Source organism: Pleurodeles waltl, chromosome 10, assembly GCF_031143425.1.
Source record: "Pleurodeles waltl isolate 20211129_DDA chromosome 10, aPleWal1.hap1.20221129, whole genome shotgun sequence".
Classification (NCBI taxonomy): Eukaryota; Metazoa; Chordata; class Amphibia; order Caudata; family Salamandridae; genus Pleurodeles; species Pleurodeles waltl.
Window position 1 is genome coordinate 450,033,268 of NC_090449.1, and position 10,211 is coordinate 450,043,478.

Below are 10,211 nucleotides of genomic sequence, written 5' to 3' on the forward strand. Positions count from 1 at the left end.
CAGCATGAGGGAGTTCTTGCTGGTTCACAGCTTTCCATGTTGCAGATATATTTGTGAGCACGGGGAAGTGAGACAGCCAGGAAATGTCCCTCTCTATGCTGAAAAGGATTTAAAAGTTAATTTGCAGTCTCTATGTCTGCTTTGTCTGAGCTAGAGGGGGAAGAAGCCTCCAGTTATAATTACTGCAGGGGACCTGCGGCATCGTGGTGCATCCTTTTATAATCAAAACCCCGGAGATAATGGTGGCAGATGTGGGACTAAATCGGTTTCTGTTATGCTGTTCTCTAGCGTATTACCATGATTTGAGGGATGGATTGTTGCCAACGAGTTGGTCGCAACCTAAAACTGTGATTGTGATCTGTGTGTCTGGCATCATCGCCACTTAGAGGCATAAAAAATAAATCTGACATCTTTTGAGTTTGTAATGCACTTCCCCAACCATATGTGGCCTATGGACTGAAGGGAGCCTTCTCCCACATTACTTTCAGAGATTTCTTCTATTAGTGGGGGTCTGTCATGGGTAGTAGTATTTTTTTGCCATTGTATGCTTTATATTTCTTTTTAAATGAGGCATCCCAAAGAATAGTCTCACGCTTTCTTTTCTTGAACCATATTGTGTGCTGATCCTCGTCTTTCCTAACCTCATTGTGCACTTGACCCTGTTCAATCCTAAGGATGCATTATACAGGTGGGGGACGTTGGGGGTGCTATGCCCAGTTATCAATGTTATTTTCTCCTTAGATGACACTTGTCTGTCTGTGCTTGATTGTTGTTTTGCTTGTAATCGATTTCAATTACTGCTGTGATGCAGGGGCACACTGAAACCTCAATCCGCATCCGAACTTGGTTGGGCCTCTTCTGAAGTATACGGGGCTCTACCTATAGCCACAGTACTAACCAAAGCTCTTCCCTCACCTTGCTTACCTCACTTGCAGCAAATTATCACCAGCAACAATGTCTGTTAAAACCACCCATGAACCTTGTGACCAGAGGTATCACACTGCTTTGTTCTTACTCTTTCTCATTTCTTGGCACAGTGACCTGGAAGTACCCTCGCACAGGGCTCAGGCTGGGAGCTGAAGCCAATAGCTGGCTGCAAGTCTGTGGGGGTGATGAAGGGCTGGTGAGGGATAACTAGGGTGGGTTTAATAAACAGATGCACTCACTGTAGTTTTGGGAGGCACACTCCATCACCTTGTGGCTCTCCTCGCCCTCCACTCTCCTTCTACCTCTGCCTCTCGTGGCTTGCCGCTGTTGCTCTGCTCAGTAGGTTCCATTATTGCGGCAGAGTGCCGGTCCCTGATGTTCCTGGCCACACCAGCAAGGTTTTCCAGGTGCGAGGGTTGGGGACGGTCAGTGATCATTGTATAGTCGTAGACTGCGGAGTGACAGCTCCTAGGCATTCTCTGCCATGCCTCCTCCCTCTACAATCGATTTGATGCATCTCTCCATCTGACTGGAAAGGTAGCAATGGTAGGAATGGAGAACGGTAGAGTGGATAAAGGTAGAGTGGAGTAGGGTGGAGTGGAGTGGGGTACATTGGGCTATAGCGAAGTGCGATAGATTTGAGTGGGTAGACTGAGTAAAGTGAAATGGGGTACATTGGAGTGGGGTGTGTATGTATATATGTGTGTGTGTATATTGGAGTAGAGTAGATAGTTTGGAGGGGTGTAGAGTGGGGTGGGGTAGTTTGGGGTGCAGTGAGGTAGAGTAGAGTGGGGTTGTTTGGGGTGGAGTGGGGTAGATTGGGGTAGGGTCAACTGGGTTGAGTGGGGTGGGATATCCTGGAGTGGGATAGATTTGAGTATAGTGGAGTAGTTTAGGGTGGAGTGGAGTAGAGTGGAGTAGGGTAGACTGGAGTGAGTTAGACTGGGGTAGACTACAGTGTGATAAACTGGGGTAGACAGATAGGGTGGAGTGGGGTAGATTGAAGTGAAGAAGATTGGAATGGGATATATTGAGTTAGAATTGAGTGGAGTGGGGTAGATTGGAGTAGAGTGGAAAGGGGTAGACTGGGGTAGGGTGGAGAAGGGTAGATTCTGGAAGTGTAGAATAGGGTAGACGGGGGTAAAGTGGAGTTAGGTGGAGTGGTGTGTGGTAGATTGGGGTACAGTGGGGTTAGAAAGGGTCAGACTGGACTAAATTGGAGTGAAATCAGATAGACTGGAGTTGGGCAGATTGCGTTAGACTGGGGCAGAGGGAAGTGGGGTTGATTGTGGTAGAGTTGAGTGGGGTAGGTGGGAGTTGGGTATACTAGGGTAGAGTGAGGTAGATTGCAATGGAGTAGAGTGGAAAGGGGTGGGGTAGACTAGAGTGGGTGAGGCTGAGGTAGAATGTAGTGGAGTTGGATAAATTGGAGTGAGGTACACTGGAGTGAAGTGGGGAAGACTGAAGTGGGTAGATTTGAGTGAGCTAGATTGGGGAATAGTGGAGTGGGGTAAACTGGAGTGGGATATATTGGGGTACAGTAGAGTGGGTATTTTGGAGCAGAATGGAGTGGGGTAGATTGGGGTGGGTTAGATCAGGGTGGGGTAGAGTGGGGTGGGTGCAACTGACATATTGGGGTATGGTAGAGTACATTAGATTGTAGTGTAGTCAGGTAGACTGGATTGGGGTAAATTTAGGCAGATTGGAGTGGAGGAGATTGGGGCGCAGTGGAGTAGGGTAGAGTGTGGTGGGGTAGATTTGAGTGGGGTGCAATGGAGTAGATTGGAATATAGTGGGGTAGGCTGGTGTAGATTACAGTGGACTGAAGTGGGGTAGACAGAAGTGGAGTGGGCTAGAGTGGAGTGGGATAGATTGGAGTAGGGTAGATTGGGGTAGAATTGTCTAGACTCTGGTAGATTGGAGTGAGGTACATCAGAGAAGAGTGGGGTAGACTGGAGTGGAGTGGCATAACTACTTCAAAAGTCTGTGGCACACAAGCAGTCACATAGACTGCTTTAATAGTCCAAACGTAGTAAAAAGAAATGCTGGTCAGAAAAAGCTGTAAAAAAAGAAAATACAGAGAAACACAGTGCGAGCTGCAGAAGGACACACATTAAACAAAATGAATTGTTACCTGGTCCATGCTCTGTTAAAATAAAAGGAAGTGACATGAGGCATATTATGACCATTTAGGAGGCAACTAATAAGGTTGACAATGAAGCCAACAAATGGTAAGTAACAGGTGGGCTCCAGGTCCTTTACTGAATACAATATCCCTTGCAGCAACATTGCAAATTCTATGTCATGTAAACAAGCACTGGCAAAACCAGTAGATCTGTGTTGGCTGCCAACGTTTGGCTTTGGCAATGTTTGTATTTTTAAGAACGGTACAAGGAACCTACCAGTGTGTGTAAATGCATGTTGTGCAGGATCAGAATGCCATAACTCATAGCGGTAAACCAATGGCTGAAGTGGGCTGACCATGTACACTATACTCTGGTGGACAGAACAATATGTGAAAGAGACTGACAGACCAACGACTGAGGAGAGCTGGCTTGTAGCCGCTATAAGTATACTATATATGTAATTTTATTAAATTAAAAAGATCTTAGCTAACATGAGACCTAACATGATATGGAATATGAAAAACAGGCCTATAATTCCAGCATCTCTACACCAAGCATCCACAAATGGAAAACAAATAATGAAAAATTGTTGTTGAATTCCACAAGCAGAATGCTCTTAGCCTAGTCTTCCTTGCTGTTGACTTCCATAATAAAGGAACACTAAACATGCCTTGTAAATAAGAAATCAAGTGGCATATTCACTCCAACTTCACCTTAGTTGGATGGCTTTTTGGGTTGCGGACTGCTGGGAAATCAGTATTCATAAATTTACACTGAGAAGATTACATTTTTGTAGGGATTTACCATTATTTATACGCAATGTGTTAAAACTAATATATCTGAGGTACAAACTGGAAAAAACAGAACCGATAATGAAGCTCCAAACCTGTCTGAAGGAGTAAACTGCATAAGTGATCCCTATTGACAGGTGATGTGGGATGTGTGGGAGAGGGTAAGTTACATTATGGAATTCCACAGCATATTTTTACCACCTGGTGTGTGGGTTTGTCTCCAGGACAAATGTGTATGCCCTGTTGTGTTTGGAAAAATAATGATCATCATTTATGGTTTTGCCAGAGCTGGAACATGTGCATAGCTTGCGCTCCCTCCTAAGACGTTAGGCCCAGAATAAATGTAAGTAAAATTTAAATATGATTGTTTGGGCCATTTGAAGGTGTTTCTTTTTATTATTTTACTGAATATACAGAGCAGCCATATAAATCAAACAAATATAAACATTTCTCAGGATACCGGAGTAATGAACTACAACAAACATCAAGGTATCTAATCAGCCACCCTCCATTAATAGAAATTCTGAAGCCATTCCATTGCTTTCTTTGGTGCAAGTTAAGTACACTTTCTAACAGTTGACTGTAAGAATAAGTTAAACTGGGTTATTTGTATTTGAAATCGTTGTCCTTTATTATGCTGTCCGCATTCCTTCTTCAGGTTAAGCAGCCAATAAAGTGGTTATTTTGTTTGTTGGAACCCAGATAGTGCAGGCTTCAAGCTTTGACGTTCTGAGTCCTGCACTACAGGCAGGATTTATTGACTAAGGTATTTGTAGAGCGCTTGTTCACCAATACAGGCATCGTGGCGATAAGGACCAGAGAAGGAAAGCATCCAACAGAATAGAAACCTTTAAAGAGCTTTCATAATGGACAAATTGGAAGAGATCGTTTTTAAATGAGTAGGAAAACTATACAATAGTTGGAGCCAAGAAGGTGCAAAGAGCTGCCATCTTTACGGGAGGATTTGGCACATGGCAATGAAAAAGAAGTTGAGAGCGAGACCTCAGAGATCTGGTAGAAAAGTAATGAGTAAAGCAAATGTGAAGAGAAGATTTCTTGGTATGATAGGGAATCCTATTCTTGAAAAAGAGGTTTAAAAATCACACTGTTCAATTGGAAGCCTGTTAATAAAGGATGCAGAGTTCTCGCACTGCCAGATTTTGAATTTGTTTGAGTTTTATCAATGAGGAATCAAGCAGACCCACATACAGCTTGTTACAAAGTAATCTAGATTGGAAAGGATGTTAGTGAGTACCTATTGCACATCCAGCTGGCTAGACAAAAAAGCAAGGACGTTTTTCCCAAACTTTTAATCGAAAAAAGCATCTAGAAGGGAAAGAATTGATTTGGGTTGACAAGGACTTCCAAAGTTTAGCTTTAGATGTTTTATAAGCAGGACAGCCTAAGGACTGGGGCCAGAGGGAAAGATGCCAACGATCCTGGAAGGTCTCACAAAAAAGTAACTCCATTTTATTATCTTTAAATTTGAAATAATTAAACAACATCCAATTCTGAACATTTTGAACTTGAGTTATTGGACAAGCTGCAGAGGAGGGAGCAGATGTTTTCAGTCTAATGATACACTGAAAACTGCTGTAAAGCCAAAGGGCCTACTCCAAGAAATCAAAAAACAAATATACATATTAAAAAGCATAGAGCAAAGAGTAAAGCCCAGGGGCCACCACACGAGATGGCATCAGGTGGAAGCTGAAAAGAAAACATGGCAACAGATTGAGTATAGCTTGCAAGGAATTAAGAAAACTAATTGGCCACAAAGCCCTTGATTTTGACCCATCTGATAAAGATGATTAAAAAAATGATGTGGTCAACTTATCAAAGGCTGCAGACAAGTTGAGTCAAAATAACAGCAGAAGAATCTCCCTGTCAGATTGCCCTCAATTCATCAGCAGCCAGGACCAGTGCAGCTACAGGGCTGCGGCCAAGATGAAAATCAAGCTGTCAAGGATGATGAAGTTTGTTAATTTCTCAGTTGTTAGAGCTGTTTACAACAACATGCTCAGCATGGCAGCAGTGTAATTGGTCTATGGTTCTCTAAGGTGAATCTGTCAAAAGGAGTGGCCATTCCAGACTTGCGCTCCGTGGGAACCATTCCCAAGGAGCAAGAGAGGTTAATCATCAAAGTAACTAGGAGGCTAATTACAGAAATAAACAAATGAATGAAAGGAACTGGACACATGGGATTCCAATTAGACAAGCTTAAACAGATCAATACACTCATCTAAACTGGTAAAGTAAAGCTGTTCCAAGCACAAGAGTGGTCCCTGGATAAAGATGTGAAATGAGTACACAGAGGGTCAGATTCGAAGTTCTTAATATTAAAACTGAGTTGTATATTGTTGGAAATAAAGCATCAAGTTCATCAGAGAAAGCGGAATAGAAGAAACGGTGTAAGAGGGCTTGCAAAATGCATTTAAGGTTTTGAAAACTGCTTTGGGGTTGTCAGAGTTGAGAATACACTTTCAAAGAAATTCTGATTTGTCTCTTTTCAATTTTTTTGTAAGTGTCTTATTGTTGTTCATAGGTCAAGAGATCAATTTCTCTACTTGTGCATACTGTCCGAAAGAAAGTCAGAAATTCCTCAAGGAGTCAGAGAAGCACTTATTAGAAACCTTATTACTGTAAAGTTTCCTAACCTTAAAGAGAGGGATCATCATGCTGTGACTATTCTATTTACAAGTCTAGCGCCCTCTTTTTACACTGATATCTCCAGGGGTGCAACAACTTTCCACAAGCTATCGACAACCACAGGTGCATTTCTACCACATGGTATGGGCTTGTGGGCAGATTCAGACATACTGATCCAAAGTAGTGCAAATGACAAGGAAAAATCCAGGCACTTCTGGAACATGAAGTTCCAAAAGCTGGACCCATACCATCAATAGAACGATGCAAAGCTCTAGCACGTCATTTCATTGGGAAAGTGAGCAACAACTATGATGCACTGGTAGTTTCAACAATCAGGAGGACTAGCATAGTTGAGGAAACAGGAATAGATAACACCCCACCAATACTCTTGAATTTACCCCCCACTAACTAAAGAGGATGTTACAAAGGCTGGAAATTCAGTAAAGTCAAGGTCTCCAGCTGCCCAGTTCCAAGTGACATTCTATTAAAAGGAGGTGAGACGATGAAAGACTGGCAGAGATGTTTAATCTCTTCTTGGAAAAAAAGTAGCGTCCCGAAGGACTGGAAGCATGCCATCATTTGTCCACTATTAACAAAAAAATCTAACTTGGATCCAGAGTCAATTGGAAATTACAGACCAGTCTCTTTATTGCCAGGAGTTAGAGAATTCTAGAGGAATTAATTAATAAAAAGATCATTAATCATCTAGAAGCTAACAACATTCTTCACTCCACCCAAACGGGCTTTTGGGCAGGATATTGTACAGAAGACACTCTTTTAGGAGCTACAGAGGACCTCAGAATGACCATAGATCAAGGTGGATCGGCTGCACTAATCCTTTTGGATTTAAGTGCCACCTTTGACCCAGTTTCATAAGCTACCCTTCTCCATCAGCTGGATAGAGTTGGTATTATAGGGAAGGCCCAAAGATGGCTTGCCTCGTTTCTGGAACATCATACCTTCCAAGTCAGTGAAGGAGTGAAACCTTCATCTAGTTATCAGTTGAAGTGTGGTGCACCTCAAGCTCCTCCTTAAGCCCAAGGTTTTTTAATATCTATGTTGGCCCCCTCCAAGAGATCATTGGTTCATTCGGATTTAAGATGGTATCCTATGCAGATGACACACAGTTGGTGGTCACACTAACACCAGATATTGATTCAATCTTGTCAAGATTAAATTGCTGCCTGAAAAGGGTGTATGAATAGATGAAAGCTAGCTGCCTAAGACTCAATGTGGAGAAAATAGAGGTGATGGGGCACTACGCTTTGGGATAAGATTGTGTGGCCAACCTCCTTAGGGGATCGACCATCCCCTAAGGAAGAGGTGAAGAGTCTGGTAAAGACTCTGGATAAACATCTGACTATGGCCCACATATAAAAAAAGGTATTGAGCTATTGTTTTGGCTTCGCAGGAGGGCTTAGGAAGGCTTTAAAGTGGCTCCCAGTGGAATCACACAGAGCAGTGGTCCAAGGGGTGATTTTATCACGCCTTGGCTATGGAAATGCACTCTAATTAGGGAGACCCATAGCAGTAATAGACAGGTTACAGATTATCCAGAACGCCGCAATTTGCATCTTGTTGGGAATAATGAAAACACAGTCAGCAAGCACTGCACTCAAAGCACTTCATTGGCTTCCAATAAAGTGCAGAGTACAATCTAAAGCACTCTGCACTGGGCAAAGCACAGAGCAGGCCCTATCTTCCTGCATCGTATGGCGATGCCCTCCCTATATGATGAATAGGGACTTGAGGTCCAACAAGCAGGAGCTGTTGGTCATTCCACAAATTCAAAGAGCAAGAAGCGGGGGTGTATTCACATACTTAGCACTTAAAATTTGGAATGAGATACCCAGAAATCTGCAAGAGGATAACAATCACCTGAGTTTCAGAAAAAAAGCTGAAGACCTTTATTTTCCCTGAATTTTCAGGTTAGGCTTTTCACTCTTTCCTTTAACACAGCACTAGGAAACCCGAAATGCAGGTAGCCATGTGCTTTACAAATAGTTTGGAACTTGAATTTGGAAAAGGACTGCACCAGATCCCCTCACTTTGCCTACTGGGAATAAGAAAATGTAACAAACAGACAAAATATAAATGTTACTTCATAGACCTAGCGTCTATACTATCTAACCAGAATATTGTGATGGGGTAGAAGGCAGAATGACACCATCCACTATACAATGGCTGAAAGATATGTACAAACGGACGATGGAAAAATTAGCTGCCATCCGTACAGTGGCAGCAGAACTGGCTGCAATTCTCCCATAGGAGCAGTCCAGCCTGAACTGCCAGGTCACGTCCTCCCTGACGCAGAACACAAGCACACCGAGGACTGATTTTGTCCTAGCTCATGAGCCAGGTAACGCTTGGTTCCAGTGCCTACTAAGGGTGGCCTCAAATAATTATCAGTAGCTAAGATTAATTCAAGCATTCCATCCATCACTTTTTGTATACTTTTGTTGTCGCATCAAGTGGGACAGGTATGCCCAAACTGTTCATTATGGCACAGGTATGCCTGTGCACACTGTCACTGGAATCAAGCTATTCCCGGCTGATGAGCCCTAACTATAATTAACTCAGTCCTGGGTTATGTTCCAGTTTAGGAAGGACCTGGCCTGGCAGTTCGGGCTGGACTGTGCCCATTGAAGCAGGGTCAAGACTGATTTGCTTATGGCTGGATCCAAAGTGAGAAGACATGGTATGCAAAATTACAATGGACTGGGATGAGGCCTCAAGTAATTACCAGTGGCTGAGATTAATCAAGCATTCCATCTATTATTTTTGTATACTTTGTTCTTCATGGATTAGGGATATGAGGAACATATAAGAGATATCAATCAACATGAAGTAAATGGTACAGTTAGAGGATGGAAAGAAAAATAAATCCCATTTGAGTATCTCGTTTTTTCATTTGGTTTTAAATCCTACATATGAGCTATTTCAGAGGGATCCTTCCTAGTGCGAGGGTCCCACAATCGGGAACATCCTTTGGGGTGTAAGCTTTTGAAAAAGATTACTTTGGAAAAGCTACCAAAAATTAGATAGTAGATACTCACAGTCATGGAACATGAACAAGTTATTTCTTTAGGGGCGTGGCTATACGCCAATGGAGTAGGATGGGAGTTGCAATGCTCCCAGCTGAACTCCGCCATCAGAGACCATTTCTGTAATCGTATCCCGACATAGCCCACATGAACATAATGTAATAAACTGCATCAGTCAAAGGACTTTGGGTCTGAATCCCACAGGTAATATCCAAAGAGGAAAAAGAAAGGGGAATCGACAGCTCGTCCGCCCACCAGCATTACAAGAGGGCGGCAAACCAGATCTGCAGAAACAACAGAGGGGCACACAACGCGTTGCAGTACAGACCTGTGGGGATCGCTGAAAAGGGCTGCACCCAACCCACCGAGCCCTGAGCTCGACGATAGCCAACAGGACTGATCGCACCAACGGGAGCCTGGGGGAAGGGTGAAGCAGCCCATCCGGAGGACCTGCCTGGGGGTAGCCGCCCCCAGGATAAGCAGAATGCGGTGAGCGCTGGCCCCGATCAGCGCAACAACTATGATGGAAGTGAGAGGGGAGATCACAACAGCCTCCATAGATCAAAACAGCCCCATAGACATTAATGTGGCCCTGGGGGACCCATGCGATGATCACTGGGAGAAGCGGCCTACTCAGAAGTGGGGGAGGGGAGGGTTGGCGGTAGGGAATCGAAGAC